This window comes from Myotis myotis, unplaced genomic scaffold, assembly GCF_014108235.1.
Source record: "Myotis myotis isolate mMyoMyo1 unplaced genomic scaffold, mMyoMyo1.p scaffold_m19_p_1, whole genome shotgun sequence".
Classification (NCBI taxonomy): Eukaryota; Metazoa; Chordata; class Mammalia; order Chiroptera; family Vespertilionidae; genus Myotis; species Myotis myotis.
Window position 1 is genome coordinate 64,522,713 of NW_023416313.1, and position 13,491 is coordinate 64,536,203.

The following is a 13,491-nucleotide window of genomic DNA, read 5'->3' on the forward strand; positions in this document are numbered from 1 at the left end:
GTTTAGACACATGCCCAGTAAGGTCCACGTGATGTGCAAAGGTGCCTACCTGTCTGCCAGTCACACCTGGGAACAAATGAGTGGCCACAAATGGGTGTGGCCACTGCAAATACATGAAACCTGAATATTGAAAACTTCCTAACACAGGAAGCTCCTGCTCTCCCCTCTTACTCTTCTCCCTCTCGTGCACCAGGTTCCTGGCTCTCCTGTGGCAAGGGGGTGTGCTCCCCTGCACCCACCTAGGGCACGGCCAGGTGGGCCTCCACACATGGACTAACGGACTTTAATCAGCTTGGATTCCGAACCACATCAGCTGCAACATGGCACGGGAACTCTGGACACTGGCCTTGCTGCTGGTTCTGCTGGAACCCAGCCTCACCTTTCCCAGGACTGGCTTAGGGGCAAGGGATTTTGGAAACTAGGAAATGTAACTTCACACCACATCCCATCCTGCCATCCAAATCTTAGAAAATTCCTTTTCTGAAGATATGGCAAGAACCTCACTCCCACGAGCGACCAGGGAGTTTAATTCTCTGGTAGTGGTATGAGTTGAAAAAGAAAAGGGAGAATAAAAAGGAAGAGAGGGAAGGAGAAGGAAAGGAAGGCACGGCTCCCACCATAGTAGAGGAGAGTGTCCAGCTTTGTGTGATTTGACTGGACTCAAATCCTCGAGATCTTGTTCTTTGATAAACCCGTCCTGCTGCAAGCACAAAAAAAATAAAAATGAAATATAGAAAGAAAATACATAGTTGGGATTAAAAGCAAGATAAACTTTGCCTGGGCCAAAGTGAGCAGAAACAAACGCAATGAGCAGGACTCTAAATTCTGTGGGAGGCGGGGCCAGACAGGAGGTTAGCTCCTTCAGAATAAAATCCTGCCCATAAAATGGTAGCGCTTGAAACTAGGGTCTGGCGGCCAGTTTTATAAAAATTTTTAAAAGGTCAAATTGCCACCTCTGAGAGGAAAATATCTGAAAAGTCACAAGTAATTAATGTTACAAATAAAAAGAGCTCATAGCAGATAAAGCAGATCATTAAAAATCATAAGCTACCACTATAGATAACTTTATGTCACTAAATCTAAATGGGGAAAATTTGAGAGGTTTATACATTAACACAATCAAATAAAGAAGAAACCAAGAGCCTGCATTTAACAATAATCAGTGAATCCCAGCAACAACACAGCACTGGTAACTCTTACGCAGCCAGCTCTGGGCAGTGAACTTCCACTGGACAGAGAGGCCCTGTAGCCTCAGAGGCCAACCCCAGAACACTGCCACCCAGAGGCTGACCCACAAACTGACTCTGCTAAACACAAAATAAGGCAGTCTGGGAAACAAATGCGGCTTGCTTTAAAATAAGGACTGTGGTTTACAACACAGAGGAACAGTGTATCGCAGGGAAACTCAACACTCTCCTGAATACCTGGCAGGTCTAAGGCGAGGCACACTGAAGAATAGAAGAACCGAAGGACCTTCACTACTGCAATATTTTTTTTTTTTCTTTTTTCACCTTTTAACTAAGAAACCAATTTTTTTTCTTTTTTTCTTTCTTTTTTTTTCTTTCTTTTTCTTTTCTTCTTCTTCTTTTTTTTTTTATTATTTTTTCCATCACCTGATTTTACCCTTTTAATTACTACCTTCTTATTTTTAACCAGTATTATTACTGCTACCATTTTACCATTTTTTTTTTAAAGTGCCATTTTATTTTCTCTTTATTTTATTTTGGGATTAGTGTTCTCCATTCTATTTTCATCGTTATATTATTGGTTGTTTTTAGTTTGCATTCATCTCCAGGGAGCTGTTGCTGGAATTTGTTGGGATTAATGGCTGTTCTATAGGAGTATTCTCCTCATATAAAAAAGTCTCTTCCCCTCTTCCACTTCATTCTCTCTTTTCGCTCTTTTTTTTTTCTTTTCCTTTCTTTTCTCGCTTTTACTTTCCCCCCTCCTTTTTCCCAATTTCATTTTTGCACTCCTTTTTTTGGTCCCTAATTTTCTTTTCTTTTTTCTCTTTTCTCTTTTTCTCTTCCTTCTTCCTTATCCCCTAATTCTCTTAATTCAGGTGGTCACCTTTACTTGGGGTTATTAATATCGTGAATATATTTGTGTATAGTGCCTGGTACGTGGTGCCTTGTTGTGTTGTATTTTGTGCCTTTAAATCAACACAGCAGATCCAAGCAACAGCAACCTCCTGAGCACCACACCCTCTGCTGAGGAACAGCAGCTGTACGTGAAACCTCGCCCCACCAGCCAGAAGAGCCACCACAGCTGTGAACAGCACCCACCAGAGGAGTTGCTGCCAACTGAAGAGCAGCTGCTACCGCAACCGCCCGAAGAGCAACCGCAGACCAAGGAGTCACTGCCACCAAGGGAGCAGCCACTGAATGACGCAACGTCTAGATATGTCAGTGAGATCAAACATGGGTAGACAAAGAAACCCCCAAAGGAAAGAGAAGGAGGACTCTCCAGAAAAGCAGCTAAGTAATACAGAGGCATGCAACATGACAGAAAAAGAATTCAGAATAAGGGTCCTAGAGTGCATAAACCGGATGGAGGAAAAAATCAACAACCTCAGCAAGAAGCAAGAAGAAACAGATGAAAAAATCGATAACATATGGAAGAAGCTAGAAGAAACAGATGAAAAAATCAACAACTTAAGTAAGACCCAAGAAGAAATGAAGAGTGATATAGCTGCAATGAAAAACTCCATTGAAAGTATCAACAGTAGACTAGGAGAAGCAGAGGACCGAATTAGTGATTTAGAAGACAAGGAAGCAAAACACACCCAAAACGTACTGCAATTGGAGAAAAAAATGAAAAGACAGGAGGAGAGCCTAAGGGAGCTTTGGGACAACATGAAACGAAACAACATACGAATAATAGGGGTACCAGAACAACAGAAGGATGAACAAGGATTAGAAAACCTATTAGAAGAAATAATATCAGAAAACTTCCCTGAGGTGGGGAAGAAAAAAGTCACACAAGCCCAGAGAGTCCCAAACAAGGTGAACCCAAAAAGACCCACACCAAGACACATCATAATTACCATGGCAAATGTTCAGGACAAAGAGAGAATCTTACAGGCTGCAAGAGAGAGACGGAAAGTTACATACAAGGGATCTCCCATTAGATTGTCAAATGATTTCTCAACAGAAACACATCAGGCCAGAAAAGAATGGACGGAAATTTACAAAGTGATGCAAAGCAAAGGACTGAATCCAAGAATACTCTATCCAGCAAGGCTATCATTCAAACTTGAAGGGGAAATAAGAAGCTTCACAGACAAAAAAAGGCTAAGGGAGTTTATCACCACCAAGCCAGCAATGCAAGGAATGCTAAAGGGACTGGTATAAAAATAAGAAATAAAAAGCTCAGAAAGAAAACAGCCCCACAAAAACAGAAATGCCTACAAACAAGTACCTTTCAATAATAACTTTAAACGTAAACGGACTAAATGCTCCAAACAAAAGACATCGAGTGGCTGAATGGATAAAAAAACATGACCCATACATCTGCTGTCTACAAGAAACCCACCTCATTAGAAGGGACTCACACAGACTGAAAGTGAAAGGATGGAAAAATATCTTTCAGGCAAATGGAAAGGAAAAGAAAGCTGGGGTAGCAATACTTATATCGGACAAAATAGACCTCAAAGTGAAGGCCATAACAAGAGATAAGGAAGGCCACTTCATAATACTAAAGGGATCAATACAACAAGAAGATATAATCCTGGTAAACATATATGCACCCAATGTAGGAGCACCCAAATTCATAAAAAAACTCCTGGAAGATATCAAAGGAGACATCGACAACAATACAATCATAGTAGGGGACTTTAATACACCACTGACAGCACTGGATAAGTCCTCTAGACAAATAATCAGCAAAGATACAGCAATCCTAAATGACTCACTAGATCAGATGGACTTAATAGACATCTTCAGAACACTTCACCCGAAAGCCAGGGAATATACATTCTACTCAAATGCTCATAGGACATATTCAAAAATAAACCATATATTGGGTCACAAGCAAAGTATCCCCAAATTCAAGAAAATTGAAATCATAAAAAGCATCTTCGCAGACCACGATGGCATAATATTAGAAATAAACTACAATAAAAACAACCCAAAATACTCAAACACCTGGAAGCTGAATAGCATGCTATTAAATATTGATTGGGTTACCAATGAAATCAAAGAAGAAATTCGAAACATCCTGGAAACTAATGACAATAAAAACACAACAATCCAAAACCTATGGGACACAATGAAAGCAGTCCTGAGAGGGAAGTTTATAGCTCTACAGGCCTATCTCAACAAACAAGAAAAAATGGTAGTAAATCATCTAACTCTACAACTCAAAGAATTAGAAAGAGAGCAACAAGAAAACCCCAGAGTGAGCAGAAGGAAGGAGATAATAAAGATTAGAGCAGAAATAAATGACATAGAGACCAAAAAAACAATACAGAAAATCAATGAAACCAAGAGCTGGTTCTTTGAAAGGATAAACAAGATTGACAAACCTCTAGCCAGACTCACCAAGAAGCAAAGAGAGAGGACCCAAATAAACAAAATCAGAAACGATAGAGGCGAAATAACAACAGACCCCACAGAAATACAAATGATTGTTAAAAAATACTATGGACAGCTCTACTCCAACAAACTAGACAACCTGGAGGAAATGGACAAATTCCTAGAAAAATACAACATTCCAAAACTCAATCAGGAAGAATCTAAAAATCTCAACAGGCCAATAACTATGGAAGAAATTGAAGCAGTCATCAAAAAGCTTCCAGCAAACAAAAGCCCAGGACCAGACGGCTTCACAGGGGAGTTTTACCAAACATTCAAGGAAGAACTAAAACCTATCCTCCTCAGACTACTACAAAAAATTCAAGAGGAAGGAACACTTCCAAGCTCATTCTATGAAGCCAGCATCACCCTAATACCAAAACCAGGTAAAGACAACACAATGAAAGAGAATTACAGGCCAATATCCCTCATGAACATAGATGCCAAAATCCTCAACAAAATCTTAGCAAATCGGATCCAGCAGTACATCAGAAAGATCATACACCATGACCAAGTAGGATTTATCCCAGGGATGCAAGGATGGTACAATATCCGCAAATCAATAAACATGATACATCACATAAACAAATTGAAAGAAAAAAACCACATGGTCGTATCAATTGATGCAGAAAAAGCATTTGACAAAATTCAACACCCATTTTTGATAAAAGCTCTCAGCAAGGTGGGAGTAGAAGGATCATACCTCAACATAATAAAAGCCATATATGACAGGCCCACAGCCAACATCATACTCAATGGACAAAAACTAACACCATTTCCCCTAAGAACAGGAACAAGACAGGGATGCCCCCTCTCACCACTCCTGTTCAACATAGTACTGGAAGTGTTAGCCATTGCAATTCGGCAAGAAGAAGAAATAAAAGGCATCCAAATTGGAAAAGAGGAAGTAAAACTGTCCTTATTTGCAGACGACATGATATTATACATACAAAACCCTAGAGACTCCATCCAAAAGCTACTGGACTTAATACATGAATTTGGCAATGTAGCAGGATACAAAATTAACCCCAAGAAATCCGAGGCATTTCTATACACCAATAGTGAACTTTCAGAAAGAGAGATTATAAAAACAATCCCGTTTACCATCGCACCAAAAAAATTAAGCTACCTAGGAATAAACTTAACTAAAGAGGTAAAAGACCTCTACTCAGAAAACTACAGGACGTTGAAAAAAGATATAGAGGAAGACATAAACAGATGGAAGAACATACCGTGTTCATGGATTGGTAGAATCAACATCATTAAAATGTCCATACTACCCAAAGCAATCTATAAATTCAACGCACTTCCCATTAAAATACCAACGGCATACTTCAGAGATCTAGAACGAACTCTCCAAAAATTCATCTGGAATAAAAAAAGACCTCGAATAGCTGCAGCAATCCTGAAAAAGACCAAAGTAGGTGGGATCTCAATACCAGATATCAAGATGTATTACAAAGCCACTGTTCTCAAAACTGCCTGGTACTGGCACAAGAATAGGCATATAGATCAATGGAATAGAATAGAGAGCCCAGAAATCGGCCCGAACCAATATGCTCAATTAATATTTGACAAAGGAGGCAAGAACATACAATGGAGCCAAGATAGTCTCTTCAATAAATGGTGCTGGGAAAATTGGACAGATATATGCAAGAAAATGAAACTAGACCACCAACTTACACCATACACAAAAATAAACTCAAAATGGATAAAGGACTTAAATGTACGACAGGAAACCATAAAAATTCTAGAAGAATCCAAAGGCAACAAAATCTCAGACATATGCCGAAGCAATTTCTTCACTGATACAGCTCCTAGGGCACTTGAAACGAAAGAGAAAATGAACAAATGGGACTACATCAAAATAAAAAGCTTCTGCACAGCAAAAGAAACCATCAACAAAACAACGAGAAAACCCACTGTGTGGGAAAACATATTTGCCAATGTCATATCTGATAAGGGCCTAATCTCCAAAATTTATAGGGAACTCATACAACTTAACAAAAGGAAGATAAACAATCCAATCAAAAAATGGGCAAAGGACCTAAATAGACACCTTTCAAAAGAGGACATTCAGAAAGCCAAGAGACATATGAAAACATGCTCAAAGTCACTAATCATCCGAGAGATGCAAATCAAAACAACAATGAGGTACCATCTCACACCTGTCAGACTGGCTATCATCAACAAATCAACAAACGACAAGTGCTGGAGAGGATGTGGAGAAAAAGGAACACTTGTGCACTGCTGGTGGGAATGCAGACTGGTGCAGCCACTATGGAAGACAGTATGGAGTTTCCTTAAAAAACTGAAAATGGAACTCCCATTTGACCCTGTGATCCCACTTCTAGGAATATATCCCAAGAAACCAGAAACACCAATCAGAAAGGATATATGCACCCCTATGTTCATAGCAGCACAATTCACCATAGCTAAGATCTGGAAACAGCCTAAATGCCCATCAGTAGATGAATGGATTAGAAAACTGTGGTACATCTACACGATGGAATACTATGCTGCTCTAAAAAGGAAGGAACTCTTACCATTTGCAACGTCATGGATGGAACTGGAGAGCATTATGCTAAGTGAAATAAGCCAGTCAATGAAGGAAAAATACCACATGATCTCACTCATTCATGGATAATAGAGACCATTATAAACTTTTGAACAATAATAGATACAGAGGCAGAGCTGCCTCAAACAGATTGTCAAACTGCAGCAGAAAGGCCGGGGAGGGTTGCGGGGCAGGAGGTAGGGGGGTAAGAGATCAACTAAAAGACTTGTATGCATGCATAGAAGCATAACCAGTGGACATAAGACATTGGGGGATAGGGGAGACTAGGGGACTGTCTAGGGCGGGGGGATAAAATGGACACATATGTAATACCCTTTGTAATACTTTAAGCAATAAAAAAAAAAACAAAAAAAACAATAATCAGTAAAGAAACTGAATTGGTAATTAGTTATACCCACGAAAGACACAGGGCCCAGGTGATTTTACAGGCAAATTTTACTTAATCTTCAAGGAAAAGATAATCCTTGTCTTTTACAAGTAGTTTCAGGGAATTGAAAAATTAAGAAAAGTCAAAGACATATTAAAAGAGGAAGAGTATAGATATATCTTACTTATAAACATAGATATACTCTAACTAACTTATTAGCTATTCAAATTTAGTAGAGTATAAAAAGAAATAAAATATAATGACAAGATATGTTTATCCCAGGAATGGAAGATGTGTCATCACCAAAACATCTATCTGTATAATATATGACAGTAATAGATTAAAAGAAAAAAACCATAAATCATATTCTCAATAGATGCAACTAAACCCTTTTAAAAATGTATAAAATTAATCATTCATTCATGTTAAAATATCTTAAAAAACAAACAAACACAAACCTCTTGGCAAACTGGAAATAGAGAAAAACTTCCTAAACCTAATAGAGTCTCTACAAAAACCTCAGAACAAACATCATACATAATGGAAAACCAATAGAAGCATGTCTTTTAATGTCAGGAATAACAAGAACTTACTACTATTCAACATAGTCCCAGGTGGCCTAGTTAATTCAATAAGATGACATCTGTAAGGAGTGGAAAGAAGAGAAAAACTATCCTTATTTATAATCAAAACTAGTGGCCCAATGCACGAAATTCGTGCACTGGGTGGTGGTGGTGGTGGTGGGGGGGGGTCCCCCAGCCTGGCCTGTGCTCTGTCACAGTGCGGGAGTACCTGTGATTGATCGCCCCAAAGAGGTAGGCCCTGCCCACCCATCCGGGGCTCCTCGATGGATTGCCCCAAAGAGGTAGGCCGGAGCCGCAGAGGCTGGACCCCCCAGGCCTGGCCATGCATGGAGCTGGGAGGAGGCGGGACTCCCAGGCATGCTCTGTGCTATGCACACAGTGTCAAGCCCCGCCCCGCCCACCTGCGCGTACCTGCTGTGCACACAGCCATCTTGTGATGACGTGAGGACCACCTAGGCTTGTATTAGTAAGATGATTGTCTACATTCAAAGTCCAAGATAAACCTGATCCTGAATTTCAAATGGAAATGCTAAGGACCAAGTAGCCAAGATAAATTAAGAGAAAAGGAGAGGACTGGACCTACCAGACAGCAGGACATACAGAAAACCTTGCAATTCCAGTAATGTGATCTTTGTTTAGGACTAGACATACAGAGGTGCATAGCATCTCAAAACAGAACCTCAGATAATAGACAGCTGATAGGACATTACAGTGGGGACACAAAGGGACGAGGTTAAAATGGTTCTGAGACGCCCTGGCTGATTTGGCTCAGTGGATAGAGCATTAGCCTATGGACTGAAGGGTCCCAGGTTGGATTCCGGTCAAGGGCATGTACCTCGGTTGCAGGCTCGATCCCAGGCCCTGGTTGGTGCATGGGCAGGAGACAACTAATGGATGTTTCTCTCTCACATCGATGTTTCTATCTCGCCCTCTCCCTTCCACTCTCTCTAAAAAGCAATGGAAGAATATCCTCAGGTGAGGATTAACAACAACAAAAAATGGTTCTGAGACAAAGGAGGAAAAATACATGTAATCAGATTCCAACTTTACATAATACATGAAAATAACACCCAGGTGGGTTATAGACCTAAATATGATTTGACTGGCCTACGGAAATTCTAGTGTCATGCTGGCCTCTTATTTCCTGTTAGCTTCGTTGCTGAGCCCTTCCACTGTCATTCTGTGTTAAGAATCCCACAAACATAGGAAAGCTGCATATTTTCCTGAAATGATACAGAAACAGGAAGTTAAACCGTTGTTTGTGCTTAAAGAACTCCTTTATTCTTAAAACTAACCACTACCTTCCTTCTACTCCAAAGAAAGTCATGTAAAGTTCCTAATTCAGCAGACAAATAAAAAGCCCTCTTAGAATTCTCTTTGAAAAATAAGATACATAGTTTCTTAAAAACACACCATATGAATAATGACTAGTAAATACCCTGGATAGAAACTTCCACACATGAATGCATATGAATTTAGCCATTAAATGCAAACGAAGATTTAGCTTTAACATATGCTAAACTAGTTTAGAAATTAAATATTTTACAGTGTTTTTGAAAAGTTCTGTCTTCCTACTAGCTGTAACTTTTTTTACTTCATATTACCATAGTACATTTCAGTGTAGTAATTTGATAGTTTATTGTAGCAGTAGTTTGATAAAATAAACTTATCATAATAAAAACCATTTTATTTTAACTAAGCCAGTATTTTATTCTGCACATTGTTGCAAGAGCAGTGAAACAGTCTAAAAAATTCTAGTGTTTGTGCCAGAAAGGTGACAACACTCCAAATGTAACTCTCTGGCCCTAGGCAGTTCGGCTCAGTGGATAGAGCTTCAGCCCACAGGACCAAAGCTTCCCGGGTTTGATATCAGTCAAGGGCACATACCTTGGCTGCAGGCTCCTCCCCGGCCCAGGCCTTGGTCAGGGCTTGTGCAGGAGGCAATCAATCAATGTGTTTCTCTTGCATCGATGTTTTTCTCGATCTTTCCCCCTCTCTCCCACTCACTCTCCTTAAAAATCAATGGAGCCGAAGCCGGTTTGGCTCAGTGGATAGAGCGTCGGCCTGCGGACTGAAAGGTCCCAGGTTCGATTCCGGTCAAGGGCATGTACCTGGGTTGCGGGCACATCCCCGGTGGGGGATGTGCAGGAGGCGGCTGGTCGATGTTTCTCTCTCATCGATGTTTCTGACTCTCTATCTCTCTCCCTTCCTCTCTGTAAAAAAATCAATAAAATATATTTAAAAAAAAAAAATCAATGGAAAAATATCCTCGGGTGAGGATTAACACACAAAAAACAAATGTAACTCTCTGGCAAAGGAGACTAATATCCAATAATTATAGTTGTGCCCCTTAATATTTCAGCAGGTAACTGAAAAAGGGGATGGGATTTTTGGAGTAATTTTGATGGATAGAAAACTTACAAGTAAGGGATTATTAACCATATTACAGTTCAATCCAGAACCTAAATGCTATTTACCTTACTTTACTTTATTCATGAACGTGTTGGCCTACATGAGCGAGCTCTTACTCTTAAATAAAAGGAATTGCAAACATACTTGGGAATTCTAGATACGGTTTTATGTTATTGATTTTTTTATGCTTATGAGTTTTCAGTATAAAAACAAAGATTGCTTGTGAATTTGCCAGCTGTTCTTTGTTACAACCTAACTTGACCAGTAATAGAGCATAATGTATGTACTCTTATTGACTAGACTACAGTGTTTTGAAATGCTACAATTGGACTCAGAAAGCAATCGCCTGAGATGTTACTGTCTACACGAGAATTTCTTGCACATATTGACATGAAACCCATTAACAGTTGGTGGTGAAGCATGCTAATTTCCCTCATTCCCCGAGTGCCTGAGCATTTCCAGTTCAGTTTTGGAGAAGTTGCCAGGTTGGAGTTAAATTGTAGGACAATGGAGAAATATAAAAATTTTTGTTAACTGAGTAAGTTATGGATTTGAATCAAACACCAGATGTTTAATTTTTAATTAGCAAGACAAGATATCTATTTTCCTATCAAAGACCAGCTAATTATTTTCAATGCTTGCCTCACATTAAATCCAAAGCACGAGGAATAATTAAAATATGCTTTGGGAACATGAGTTCCAATTTCTGGCTTGGGGCAAATGCCTTAAATGATCTTTGAAACCAAATGATGATAGAATGCAATTCTTGGCAAAACACGGGGACACTTCAACAAAATGAGCCTTAAAGTGATAGATACTATACTATAAATAAAATACCTGGACTTTTTCTTTTTTTGCTTGCCTAAAAGAGGCCCTTCCTCCCAAGGCGGTACTCAGTCTCCGACAGGCGCACAATCAGCATTTGCCCAACCCTGAGACTCAGTGCCCCTTACACTGTGTGCCCTGGGTGCCTCACTCCCTCACTTGCCCCTTCCTAGTCCTGGCCCTGGTGGAAAGGACCTATAATAATAATGGCCAACAGGTACTAATCACTCACTGTGTGCTAGTCACTATGCTAAGAAGGTTTCAGTGTTAACTCTAATTCTTTCTGATAGAGACACAGCAAAGTTGCCCACCCATGTCCATCTTCTTCTTCCTAACAAAAATACCTATTTTACATGAGGGTAGGGAAGAATAAAATCCCTACACCTTTTTAAAAGAAAAAAAGAAAAAGAAAAACTATGACATTCTCTACTGCTTCACAGACTGAAAACATCACTTGGGAAAATTCTGGAACAATTCACAAACCTGGGATCAAGACAGGCTTTTCCCCTCTGGTATTGACAGTATTTTCTATGTTAAAATCCACTTGAAGGATCTTTTTAAAATCTTTTAAAATCACCTAGTACCTATACTTCTCTTAGAAATTACCATTTGATTTCCACTTGGCCACTAACATAGAGAGGCTCTGAGCAAGTGAAATGGTGAGAAAAGATAGTCACTCTCACACAGAGAATATGACAGTGATAGAAACAAAACCTTAAACAGTAAAAAGTATCTGGTTTCTTATCTTTGAGGAGGTCCATCATATCACTTACTTGTGCCGTGTGTCTGTGGAGTCTCGTCTAGATTCTTTCTCGCCCTCCTATGTGACTGCAGTTTGGGTTTATATGATGAGTAACTCAGGGTCACAAACCAATGAGAGAAGCGACTCACTTCCACCTAGGTCTCTTCCTTTATTTCTTAGATGAAATATGCCTGCCAAGCAGTTCAAGCCTGCAAAGACCTCTTTATTCTTGGCATTTTGTAGGATCCCTGCGCATACCTAACCTGGCATATTTGCATACAGTTGGTAAAGTCAAATTTAATGGTGTGATGTGTGCCTATTGCTAAAAATAAATTTATTTTTAAAGTCTCACCCACGGGCTCCTGGAGAATGAGCAAATGTTAGTAGGAGGAAACCCTCTGTACAGATATGCACGTGGTTGGCTTCTTCAAGTCAGTGGAGGATCCGCGGCTCACCACCTCCTCACCGGAACCTCCCGCGAGGTCTCATCCTTTACGTGCTGTATGTTCCTCCATCGCAGTGCCTGACAACATAGCCTGTTTTGCTTGTCTGCTTTGTAGAATGTCCATTGTTTAGTTTACTGTGTGTCCTCTAAACTTGGGTGTGGGAGGCGGGGGGAGGGGGGAAAGCACATCATCGACACTAATATATATTTAATCAATGAATGGTCTCAATGTATATTTGCCCACAATTCACATTTTCACATATTCTCCTTGCTGCTAGTCTATTTTACTTACACTCACTTCTCCAAAGAGCCATATTGTTTAAAGTAACCCTGGAAGGGGATATTCTGATATAGCTTGTTGATAATCTTTATACAGATTAGTAACAAATGCGTAAATGTTTCTTAAATACATTTTTCATTCCTTAGTGCAGAAATTAATTCCAGTTACACCTGTAGGACGGCTCAGTGGAAAGATCCAGTGAGACAGCTGCCTGTGCACTATGGGCTCGCAGATTGTCCGCGAAGCATTTAATGACAGGCTGCTGTCAACTTCCAGAAAATCATACTCACCGGCAGCAACAGCACCCAGTCAGCCATGCGATATTTCCTATTTCCAAGTGCTTTAAACCTTGTAAGCTGTGTATACACCCACGTATTGTAAACATAAGAAATGGAAATAAATATAAATATGAGTCTGTAAAAGTGTAATTACGAAGACATAATGACAATCCCTTGCCTAATAGATACAGTAAGTCACTATCAGGGGCAAATGGACTGGGAGCTATTCAACGTTAACACATTTTTATTTTATTTTTTTACTTTCATTGAGTTTTAACTTACATTAAAAACATCTTCTTGCCCTCCCCTGAGTCATTTTTAATCCCCATCTTATAGATGAGGAAAGAGAGATAGTGGTAAACTTCCCAGGAATTTTGGATGGACGAACTATTGCACTCAGTGCATT

At 39.7% G+C, this 13,491-nt stretch overlaps 1 protein-coding gene across 1 annotated transcript in view; it reads right to left on the reverse strand.

Annotated features, from left to right (window-relative positions):
- The window catches only part of HPGDS (hematopoietic prostaglandin D synthase), a 33,050-nt gene extending 20,881 nt beyond the window's left edge, over positions 1–12,169 (reverse strand). The window contains exon 1 of the mRNA XM_036307225.1: positions 12,114–12,169. The gene's annotated coding sequence lies outside the window, so the exon portion shown is untranslated. The remainder of the gene's footprint in view (positions 1–12,113) is intronic.
- Positions 12,170–13,491: the final 1,322 nt, after the last annotated feature.